The following is a 13,245-nucleotide window of genomic DNA, read 5'->3' as shown; positions in this document are numbered from 1 at the left end:
TTTTTGATACCCATTACCTTTATCCATTCTTTCCCCACTGCTTTGAAATAATACCTTTATCACACCACAAATCTGTTATATTCTTGGTCCCGCCCACCCCCAGACTTTATATTCTGTATTAATAATTTGGTTGTCTATCTCTGTCCCCCAATTTACATTTTTTTGCATTATTTTAACTTCATCGTATGTTCTTATGGGTATTTTAAATCACACACACACATGCGAGTATACTGAAATTGCCCTACAGAAAAGTCTAACCAATTAACATTCCTACCAGCTGTGTGGTAGGCGGTTTCCTCTGTTAGGTATTTTTCCCTGAGCCAAGTTAATATAAATCATTGGTTTTTTGGGTCACATATACCTTGGAGCCGATGAAAACTATGAACGGTCTTCCCTGCTCCCCCCATATAACTATATCTATATCTATATCTATATCTATATCTATATCTATGTCTATCTGTATTTATATACCAAACTGCGCATTTACAGAGTCTCTGAATCTTATGCATGGACCTCTGGTTAACAACAACTGAAATAAATATTAACCTATATTTGTTCCACCACCTTTTACATTTAATTCTTTAATCCATTGGCTTTTTTTGGTGATTATTTACAGTACATCCCTAAGAAATGTATAGCATGATCCAAGTGTTGTCCCTCACCCATAAATATGTTAATATACATGCATAGAGAAACAGATAAAGGCTATACATGTACCAAAGTGTTTAATACTTATGTCTGGATGGTTAAATTGAGTGATTCTTTGTCTATTCTTCTCTCTGCTTCTCCTGATTTAAATATTCCAAAATGAATTTATTTCACTTTTGTAATAAGAAACAAACTGATTTCTTTCAGCAAGATAGGCAGTTCAGTGGGTTTCAGAGTTGCCGAGAATGAGGGATGAGAGGGTTTCTCTTTTTTTGTTGAGGGAGAGATGATTGCGGGGGCTGGGGAGAGATGAAGCCCGAACATCAACTGTTTGCACGGCTGCACCAGCGTGGCAGGAATCGGGGCCCCTCTCACCCGCTGGACACAGGGGCCTTAGTGTACACTGTGGCCTGCGATGGGCCGATACTGGGCTCCGCGAACAAGGGCCCTGTGTCTGCCACCATCCAACACAAAGGACAGAGATCCCCTGTTTATTTTGGATTAGAAACGTTCAAATGAGGGACAGCAAAAACATTTGAGTTTTCCTCTTTTCAGTTTCTTATAAAAAAACAAATTGTAGTGAGTCGGGATTTTTTGGCATCTTCCCTGAATAAAATTCAATCAGACTAGATTGCTGAGGGAGTCTTAAAGAGCTTCCCTTGTTTATTATTTTTTTTAGATTTATGGCTTAAAGGCTAAGAAGTAGCAGTGACTGACTAGGCCCCTGAATTGTCCATTCATTTCCCAGGAAATGGGGTATTCCCAGTACCTTGGTCAGCTAGAACAAGTGACCCCTGACCTTTTGCAATAAGCTCCTTATAGGCTGACAGCACCACATATTCATGGCCGCGCCTCCTCCCTCCCTTCCATCCAACCTCCCATACATTGAAATACGCTTTCCCTTTCAGATGCTCATTCAAACCCCCATCTCTTAGAAAATTAGACCTACAAAGGGATAGACGTTTTATCAGACAAAGGGGTCTTTAAATCATACAAGTCAAGGTGGCTCTACATTGAAACCTGTGCCTGAGACTGCAGATCTTCCTTGATTTACGATGGGATTGCATCTCAAAAAACCCATTGTAGATTGAAAACACCATAAGTTGAAAGGCATTTAATTACACTTAACCTACTGAACATCACAGCTTAGCCTAGCCTACCTTAAATGTGCTCAGAACACTTACATTAGCCTACAGTTGGGCAAAATCATCTGACACAAAGCCTATTTTATAATTAAGTGTTGACTCTCTCATGTAATTTATTGAGTACTGTACTGAAGGTGAAAACCAGAATGGTCGTGTGGGTACAGGATAGTTGTAAGTGTGTGGGTTGTTCACCCTCGTGATTGAGTGGCTGACTGGGAGCTGCGGCTCACTGCCGCTGCCCAGCATCATGAGACAGTATCATATTTCTAGCCTGGGGAAAGATTGAAATTCAGAATTTGAAGTATGTTTTCTACTGAATGTGTATTGCTGTCATACCATTGTAAAGTCGAAAAATTGTAAATTGAACCACTGTAAATTGGGGACCATCTGTATAGGGATGGGCTCTTGAAGGCCATGGTGGCATGGTGGAAACAGTATAGACTTGCGTAGTTCAAATCCTAGCTCTGGCACTAGTGACCCAAGGACAACTTTCTAACTGTTTTGATTGTCAATTTTCTTACCTGTGAAATGGAGATAACCATCACACTCAGCACATGGAGTCATTAATGAAGATTAATGAGACGGTGTTTTAAGGGTGTAATCAGAGCCTGATGCGTGGAAATCCCTCAATGCATGGTGGCCGTCACTGCTGTGACTTGCACAGCAAGTGGAATAAACAGTTGCAGCTATTGCCTAATTCGGGAAGATGGGGATAAACTGGTGCATGTGTAGGAATGGCAAAGCACAAGTTGTAGGGACAGAGGTTTTCTGTCTGATGCTGGCTTGTTCTTGAGTAATTACTGTAATATCGATAACTATCCAACGGGGTGGACATAGAAACCTTGGAGAGGGCTTTTCACTCCACATCTGACCCTGCCCTCAGAGCCTGAGGTGCTCTTCTCACAGTGTGCGACTGAGAATGGCCACCTGTGGTAAGAGATGTCCCCAGCAGGGGTGTGGTGTACGCATGCACAGTATGCAAAGGGGAAGGTGAGACCACTAATTCATATCCATGTTTCCATCCTCTGCCCTGTCAAATCTAACCTGATACTAACATCATTGGGGGCAAATATCTGAAGTGACATTTGTTTGTCATATTCCAGATCCTAAGGATTCCTCAGTCAGCTCTTCTAGGGATGCTATTTAGAGTCGAACCTCTGAGGATCTGACATCAAGTGGTGGAATAGGTGTCCAAGGAGCAGGACATTCTACTGCTTTTTATCCACTCAGTTTTTATTGGCCACCAGCAGGAACATAGAAAACAAAAAGCCAATGGATTTTAAGATATAAGTACAATCATACAAAGAAAATTCCTAAAACTTAATCCTTTCCTTCACACATCACAAACTTTTCAGAGTTCCAGGGGAAACAAGCATTTATTCCTAAAACAGGTAGATGAGTTATTTCTAGAGCGGAAGTGACAGCTCTGGGAAATAATCAGAAACCCAAGGCAGTAAGAACTTATTTGGAGGTCCACGCTTTGAGTGACAGGAGCAGTTCCTCTGGCTTCACACTGACTTTAGAACGTTCTATGGCTTCCCCTTTCCCTCTGCTCTCTTGCAGCCAGCTACCCTCGCTGCCCCACAGGGGCCCCTTACCCAGCCTCGCTCTCTTGCCCACTCTTCCTCCCTCTCTTCCTTCCTCTCTGCCCACCTCTTACTTTCTCTCTCTGTTTACCACCACTATGAGAAACTCAGCATTCAAATAATTTTTTATTTAATTTTAATGAATGAGGTTTTGTATTTTGTCATTAGTTTTAAGAGATTATGTTGACATTTTATCTTTTTTAAATTAAAAAAAAATCTAAATTTAGTGGGCCATTATTCAGATGTGATTCACTTAATTTTTTTCCTGTCAGTGTGTAAGTCATTCTCAATTAGCAACAACAACGAAAATCCTTTGACTTCTGTCCAGGTCTGAAAGATGCTGTATCGTGTCATTTTATTTCTGGATAAAAAATTTCCAATAACTGGACTTCTAGTTTTTAACATTTTTTCTTGTGAGCATTCGCATAAATTCGATGGCCCGTGTTTGCAAATATAGTAGTGAACAGCTCGGCATAGTCTGGTTCCTGCCGTGACCCAGCCTTCACCTATGTCCTAAAACCACACCCCAGATCTAAGAGCGAAGGTGCCTGCCTGCGGTGTCTCTTGCCTGGTCCTTGACTTCAGTATCACTAGAGGTCTGGCCTGCCAGCTGTCACAGGCCTCCTGATGCCAGACAGGAATCTGCCAGGTGACCTGCTTCTCCAGTTGAGCAAGACCTTGGAATTCCCCTGGACGGGACCTCCTTGGTGGGACACGTTCCATGGTATTGCTGTTGGATCCAACTGAATACAGTAAACATTTCCTTCTCATGGTACCACTTACAAAGAGCTTCTGAATAATTATCTTATTTGATCCTTACATTAACCATATGTAGTGAAGCTACCAATGTATCCCCATTTTACAGATGTGTAAACTGAGACTCAGAGAGACTAAGTGATTTGTCTAGAGTCACACAGGAAGTGTCAGAGCAAGAATCCCAGCTCTGGCCTTCTGAACTCCAAATCCAGGGCCTGGCCCAGAGTGGCCTCAGGAAACATTTGTTCCTCCCATTACAGCTGCCACAAGCTAAACAAAAGTCATTGCTTCTCTCTTATGGGGCCATCTCTCCAGGAGAGGACATTACCACCACCAGGACCCTCGGCATAGAGTAATTAAAGACCTGGCATCTTGTGATATTAGTTATTCAGATCTCAGAGCCCTCTTGGCCTTTTTGGAATCTCCCTGCCAGCTCAGCTGATGAGACTGCTGTTTTATGTACTACCTGCGTGAAAAAGAAAGGCATCCCCCCATTTGTCACAGAAAATAACCATTGGGAGTCGTTGTCACAATATAATAGAAATGTTAGCAACTAGATTCACCTAAGGACTGAGTGGCCCTCATGAATTGCATCAGACTCTGTACTGCTCATATTCCACGTCATCCTCTCTGTAGTTTGCTGGGGAAGGGAGGGGTAAGCTAAATAGTAGTTTCTGACTATAACCGGGAAGGTTTTTTCTTTTTAAATCACAATGGAATTAGCATAAGTGGGAATGACGATAAAACTTGGAACCAAGTTAGAGAAGATGGAGTGTACGTAGAAGGGCTGTTGAAAATGTAAAACTAGGTTGTGTTATTTGTGGGGGCTCTAACTTGGGAAGGTTAAATACCATAATTTTTTCCATCTGTTCAGCATTTTGAGTCTGAAAAGAAAGCTGGCTTTACCCATTTCTTATTTTTAAAAACTTGTTAAAAAAAAAAGAGAAAAGAGCAATTTTTAAAAACTGTTTGAAAACATTACAGCCAAAAGAAGCTACAAAGGAGCTAGATAGAGAATCTAGTGACTAAGAGGATGAGGAATGAGGAGTATGCCCTCCCTTTGGGAGGGGTTCCACCTGTGCAGATCTTCACACAGAGGAAGCCTCACACCAAACATGTTCTCGCATGCATGGTGGTGGTGAATGGTTTGAAAGAAATCAAAGTCAGAACAAAGACGAGTCTGGAACATGTTTAATGATTTACCTCTGTCAATCGTTCTAAACAACATAAAATTTGGCAGACACTCCTAATTCCCTGGCTCTTGCAGAATTTAGCTGGGAAGTAAGAACTGACACCTGTTCCCTTGAGAATGTCTCCAAAAGTCCCAAGAAGGTAAGAAATACTAAACATGAGATTTAATTGACATAGCCCTACTCACCAAGCTATACTCGCAATCAAAATGTCATCCTTCTGATTCTATTAATAAACTTCCCACTCTTACTATATTCTCAGAACACACACACACACACACACACACACACACCACATACACACACACTACCTTCCATACCACTGAGTTTAAAACTTTCCTGGTTAACTCCTAACTCTCCTTCACGGCTCAGCCTAAATATCACTTCCTCTGGGCAGCCTCCTCTGATTCCTCAGACATAGTCAGGGCCACCCAGGAACCACGCAGGCTTCTTAAGGGCACTCGTAGCATTTCCTCTGTCCCCATCTCAGGGTGTTTTGTCTGATCCCAAAGTGCAGAGATGTAGGCCCTTCCACCCCACTCTACTCCTCACTAGATTCTCTTGGGCTTGCAAGTATTCTGGGGTGTTAGATAGAAGGATCCCCAGACGGGTGTGGAGGCTATGGGCCTCCTGGGTGAGAGTGGGAGCCAAGGTGGACATTGGAACTGTGATGGATTGGAGCTGGAGGAGAAGGTTGCTGATTCTATGAGCCCTACCACGTGACTCCGTCTTCTCTGGAGTGGTAAGGCCTCTGGTAGACAACTGCTAAGGTGCCTGTGGGGTCCAGGCACTACAAACTTGGGGCCTTCAGTGGGAGGTCTCATGATCAAGCTTAGATATAAAGAGTGGAGCCTCCGGAAGAACAGCAGCCACTGTAGGGCAACGTGGGCCAGGATAAGGGTCAGCCAAAGTGGGAGCCATCCAGCCTGGGAATGGGGCCTACCCTATTTTCCTGGATGGCATCAGCTCAAGGATAGCAGGGATCATCAGGGTGAACTTCATCAATCTGGGCAAGTGCCTTCTCAAGCAATATTTAATTTGACTTAGGAAAAGTAAAGAGTCTTTTCTTTCATCTAAATTCATAACTATTATACCCATACCACAATTATAATTACATAAGGACTTCCAAAATTGTTGGTTTTATGTCTACCTTCCTCTGTTAGAAGTTTATATACCTAGCACATCTAGAATGCAGTTGATTCTCAGTATTCATTCAATGAATGAGTGAATTAATCTTTGAAAAATTCCTTAAATCTTCCAATAATCCCAAACCCTCTCATCAGAAACTTTCACCAAAACAAAATCATAAAACTACGACCACCCAACATGTTTTTGAGGAATCTATGTCAGCTTTGCAAGTCTGAAATCACAATTTTTGAAAAACAGTTTTGTTGTTTGTTTTTTGGTAAGAATAAAAGCCATTTACCAGGAATAGGCCTCAGGCCCTATGAATTAGGTACCTTAATCAAGGGCTCACCCTCTACTTCTGGTGGGTCCTACCAGACCACTCCTTTCTCTTGTATTTTTCCAGCTTTAACTGCCTGATCAGATGTTTTTGAAAGAATAAACCCAGGAAGGAGACTTGAGAAACAAGCAGGTGAGACTGGAGTTTTCACTCTGCAGAGAACATCCTGAGTGGAGGCCTGCATTCTAGAAGGTTTCAACTGATGGGAAAGACAGTGGCCCAACGGTTAAAACGTGACTTGTCAAGAAGAGACCAGGAGAGGAGAGACAGGAAAGGGGGTCTCTTTGTGCTAAAATTAATGCGGTGGCATCTGATGTGGATAGAGAAAATCAGGTCCTGTGTAAATAGCTTGTTAAAGTGATAAGATAATAGCATTCTTGGAGGTCTGGACTCTATTTCTTTATGCCATTCATGCCCAGCCAGAAACAAACAGTCCTATTTCACAGATTTCTGGCAGCTTGCCTCTCTCCCTAGTGATAGATCTAAACACACATATAAAAATAGGTAGCCATAAAGAAATGACTTCTGGCTTTAAATGCCATTTAGCTAGAAGTGTATGAAACAGCCTCTCCCGACTTTCCTTATGATATTTATGAAAACAAAGAAAAAGACAAGAAGTCAAAAGAACACTAGAAACTTTAACCCAATCAATGGCTTAACCAGATTCTAGGAGGCATTTTCATAAATTATAAAGTGGGATACATTGGATTGGTACAAACCTATCCAGCTTATGTCTCATGCAGTAGAGGTCAATTGGAAGCCAGTTGCCCTACTTTTTGTTACAGATACAGAGATCCGAGGTCTGTACCAAGTAGAAGAGGAGGTGGGTGCCCATATGCCAAGGAAGTACTGCTTTTTGAGGGTGCTAATACTACACCTATTTGGAGGAAGCACCTCCCAGGAAATAACTGGTCAGGAAGTGTGTGTGTGTGGGGTGGGGTGGGAGGAAGGAGAACCAACAATTTTGTACTTTATCCTGGGAGATGCAATGTTTACAAGTTAAACACTCCAGGCAGGGGTGGGGACAGGAAGATCCCTAATGGCAGTACACACTATCAATTGCAATTTTGCAGGTGACTCCGTGGGTCAGAGGAATAGAGAATTAGGTGGGGGAATGTGCTACCTCAGTAGAATGAAGCCATGTTAGGTGCATGCCTGCTAGAAACTGAAAATTGGTCTGGACACTATGCATGTCAACTTGTACTCCAGGTCTGAAAAGGAGATTCTCGTCAGTCACACAGTGGACTGACAGTGTGGCCAAGGGCAATACGCTTACACTCACTGATAACGAACACCTAGTCTGGAAAGACTTCATCTTAATTGGAGACGAGAAAAACAACAAATCCTATTGTTCACACCTCAAAGCTGGGCACATGTAGAAAATCTTATAGAACAAGGAAAAGAGAATATAATTCTGAAGACTCTTTGAAACAATCTGTTGTAGAGCCAGAAGAAAAATTCAGGAAGGTTACAACTTCAATAAAATGCAAGAAGACATAGTATTTATTAGGTTGATCATTTAATTTATCCTATTTAGAGTGAAAGGGGGCACTATTAATAATTATGCTGGTCATAGGCCAATATCTCTCAAAAAAATAGCTAAACTTCTAAACAAAATTTTAGTAAACAAAACTCAGAAAATATATTTTAAATGATACTACATCATGACTAAATGGGATGTATTCCAGAAATGTAAGTTTGGTTAAATATTGCAAAAATCAATGAAATTCATGTATTAACAAAACAGAGAAAAAAATAAATTTCAATAGATGAAGAAAAAGAATTAGATAAAATTGAACATAGATTTGTGATAAAACTCTCATCAAAGGAATAGAAAGGAACTTCCTTAATCTGGTTCAAGTGTATCTCAGAAAACCTACAGCTTATATTATAATTAATGGTGAAATAATGAGTGATTTCCTTTTGAGTTGAGAACAGGGCAAGGATGTCCACTGTCACCATTTCTATTCAACATAGTACTTGAAGTCTTAGCTGAGGAGTAGGGGGATGGGGATGGGGGGGATGAAGTATAAAGCTTGGAAAGAAAGAAGTAAAACTTGCATTATCTTTCATTATTTGTAGATGACACCATTGCAAATGTATAAAATTAAATAGAATGTAAAAACAATTAGAATTAATAAGTGACTTTAGCAAGGGGGCAGTATACAAGGTCAATATAAAAATCAGTTAATTTCTATGTACTAGCAATAAAGAATTAGGGTGAAGTAAAAACACTATGTACAACAGCATCAAAATCATCAAATACTTAGAAATAAATATAACAGAAGGTGTTCAAGATCTCTCCACTGAAAACTACAAAATATTGAAGATAAAAAAATTGTAAATATCAAAATGAATGGAGAAATATACCATGTTCATGGATCAAAACACATAATGTTGTTTAGCTATCAATTCTCTGCAAATTGGATTGCAACCCCTATCCAAATCCTACATGCTCTTCTACAATGTGACTTTGCCAATGACCCATCAATACATGAAGTCTAGTTTTCCTTTCTTTGAATCTATATGGCTTGTGTGCTGCATGACTTCCTAGGCAGGTTATAAATGGCAATGCAGCTTCAACCTGGATTTCTGGAATACTCACTCTTTTATACTTCAGTTGTCATGTAAGCAGTCCAAGTGCACTGAGGTGCCATACTGTGAGGAAGCCCAAATGAGCCTATGTGGAGAGATCACATAGAGAGGCCCTAAGACTCCATGAAGAGAAGACTGTATGAGTGTCTGGCCAGCTCTCAGCTGCTCTAGTTCCCTGATGTTCAAGCTCAGCCATCATCCAAGTACAATTGCATGAGACTCCAGAAGCATACAGCCAAGCCATTCCTGACCCACAGGAACCAAGAGAGGTAATAAAATGGTTGTTGTTGTTTTAAGTCACTACCTTGAGTTTTGAAAAACCATTTTATTGAGGTATGTTTGACTTGTAAAAGCTGTACATATTTAATGTATAGAACCCGAGCTTGGAAATAAGTATACTCTTGTGAAACCGTCATACCATTAAGGCCATAGACATATCCATCACATCCCAAAGATTCCTCCCACACCCATTATTATTATTTTGTGTGTGTGTGCATGTGGTAAGAACACTTATAAGATCTACTCTCTTAGCAAATTTTAAATATACAATACAATATTGTTAGTTATAGGCATAATGCTGTATAGTAAATCTCCAGAACTTATTTTTCTTGCATAACTGAAGCTTTGTACCCTTTGACCATCACCTCCCCATTCCCTTCTCTCCAAGCCGCTGGAAACTACCATTCTATTCTCTGCTTCTTTGACTATTCCACATATAAGTGAGATCATACAGTATTTGTCTTTCTCTGTCTGACTTATTTCACTTGGCATAATTTCCTCCAGGTCCATCGTGTTGTCACCAGTGGCAAGATTTCCTTCTTTTTTAAGGCTGAATAATATTCCATTGTATGTATCTTGGTCTATTCAGGCTGCTATAACAAAATACCAGAGACTGGGTAGCTTGTAAACAACAGAAATTTACTTCTCACATTGTGGAGGCTGGAAAGTCCATGCTGGCAGATCCAATGTCTAGTTAGGATACACTTCCTGGTTCATAGCTGGTGTATTTTCACTGCATCCTCATATGGTGGAAGTGTAAAGGGAGTTTTCTTAGTCCTCTTTCGTAAGGACACTAAACTAATCCCATCTATGAGGGCTCTACCCTCATGATCTAATCACACGCCAAAGGCTCTACTTCCTAATACCATCACCTTGAGGGTTAGGATTTCCACATATGAATTTTGTGGGGGGGATACAAACATTCAATCTATAGCAGTATATGTATACCACATTTTCTTCCCTATTTATTTGTCAATAGACATTTAGATTATCGCCATATCTTGGCTGTTGTATATAATGCTGCAATGAACATGGGAGTGCAGGTATCTCTTTGAGATTCTGATTTCAATTCCTGTGAATAAATATTCAGAAGTGAGATTGTTGGATCATATGGTAGTTCTATTTTTAACTTTTTGAGGGGCCTCAATACTATTTTCCATAATGGCTATACCAATTTACACTTCCACCCTCAGTGTACAAGGGTTCCCTTTTCTTCAGATTCTCACCAACACATATCTTTTTTTTTTTTTTAATAAAAGCCATCCTAGCAGGGGTGAGGTGATATCTGATTATGGTCTTGATTTGCATTTCTCCAATGATTAGTGATGTTGAACACCTTTTATAAATCTGTTGGCCATTTGTACGTCTTCTTTGGAGAAATGCCTATTCATATCTTTTGCTCATTTTTAAAATCTGGTTATTTGGTGTTTTTTGTTTTTTTTTTGCTATTGGGTTTAGGAGCTCATTATATATTTTGGATATTAACCCCTTTTTGTAACCACAGGACTAGTTCAAACTGGCCTTATCATATCAATAATGGAATGTCAAAGTTATCTTGTAGAGACAGTGAGCTAAAACTGCAAGTCATGTAGCTGAAGCATGTGCAGAGGAGAAAATTTTGATCTGAAGTAACACCAAAGCATCCCTCCCTGCCACCCCACCGCCACCGCATGAACCAAGGGACCGAGACACAACCAGAACTCAAAAGCTGGAAACTTTTCAGAGGTGAGGGGTCCGTTGTATAGGAAGATCTGATGTTAACGCCCTTTTTCATACCTTACCATAAATGGTCTTGTTTAAAATCCTTCCAATCAAAATCTGTCCTGCCAGTTCTTTGGCATACCAGCCTGCCCTCCCTAATCCCTTAAATTTTACCCCAAACCCTGGATGGGGGAGACAGATTTGAGAGCCTTGCCTCCTGTCTCCTTGCTGGCTGACCCTGCAATAAAACTTTTCTCTTTTCTCAAAAGCCAATGCCATAATATTGCCTTCTATGCACATCAAGCAGTGAACCCTTGCTCGGTAACATTATCAGATGTATAGTCGCAAATATTTTCTCCCATTCTGTAGGTTCCCTTTTCATTTTGTTGATGGTTTCCCTTGCTGTGCAGAAGTTTTTTAGTTTTATGTAGTTGCACATGTTTACTTTTGCTTTTGTTGCCTATGCTTTTGGTGTCATACCCGTAAAACCATTGCCAAGACACACATCAGGGAGTGTTATCCTGGAGATTCCAGTCCAAGATAGCAACATAGGAGGCTCCTGAACTCACCTCCTCCCATGGACACACCCAGTCTATAGCTATACATGGATCAATTCCTTCTGAAAGAAATCTAGAAACTAGCTGAGTGACTCCTACACGTTGGACAAATGAGAAAATACTCACATTGAAATGGGTAGGAAATAATGAGACACACTCTTACCATAAACATCACCCCTGGCACAGCGACATATAATTAGGAGGGAACTCATAATTCTCAGCTTCTCCCTGAGGAACAAAGGGTTTGGACCCAGCATCTAGCACCACAATTTTTAAGACTTGCATAAGACTTCCACCTGAGGGACAGGCCCCCAAAACATTTATCTCTACAAGCCAGTGGGGCTTGCATCCACAGAGACCCAAAAGACTGTAGCAAATAAAGAAAGAGTTCTTAACGGGCTCATGAGGACTCACTGTGGCTATCCCCTCCAGGGCTCAGCACAAAGGGAGCAGACAGAAATGCCCACCTCCCAGTCTTCCCTTGAAAGAGGCCTATTTGCATACTTTAAAGGCTGCTACCTGAGGGTCATGCTTCTAATTTACCACACATGTAGAGACTGACTGCGAACCTCCCCTGAGAACAGGGAAGCCAGCAGACACCATCTCTGCACTCTTCCTGAAGCTCACTCCAAATCGCCAATATCTCCCTGGAAGGAGCTTGTACACACAACTGACACCACAGCTTTTGTGGCTGCCACACAGGGAAAGCATCCCTTGATCACCTGGCTCTGGTGCCACCTTTGACCACATTAGACTGGATGGTCTTAACAGACATTTACAGAACATTCTATGCAAAAACAGCAGAATACACATGCCTCTCAAGTGCACATTGAACATTCTCCAGGATAGCTCATATGTTAGGCCACAGAACAAATATTAATAAATTTAAGAAGATTGAAGTCATATCAAGTATCTTTTCCAACCACAATGGTATGAAACCAGAAATCAATTACAGGGAGAAAACTGGAAAATTTACAAATATGAAGAGATTAAATCATGTGCTACTGAAAAATCAATGGGTTGGTCAAGGAAGAAATCAAAAGTGAAATAAAAAAGTATCTTGAGACAAATGAAAATGGAAATACCTCTTACCAAACTTATGAGATGCAGCAAAATCAGTTCTAAGAGGGAAGTTCATAGTGATAAATGCCTACATTAAGAAAAAAGAAAGATCACAAATAAACAACCTAACTTTACACCTGAAGGTACTAAAAAAAGAACAAACTAAGCCCAAAATTAGTAGAAGGAAGGAAATAACAGAGATCAGAGTAGAAATGAATGAAATAGAAACTAAAAAGACTAAATAGAAAAGATCAATGAAAC

The sequence above is a fragment of the Diceros bicornis genome, chromosome 12, assembly GCF_020826845.1.
Source record: "Diceros bicornis minor isolate mBicDic1 chromosome 12, mDicBic1.mat.cur, whole genome shotgun sequence".
In the NCBI taxonomy this organism is placed as follows: Eukaryota; Metazoa; Chordata; class Mammalia; order Perissodactyla; family Rhinocerotidae; genus Diceros; species Diceros bicornis.
This window is presented reverse-complemented; position numbering follows the sequence as displayed.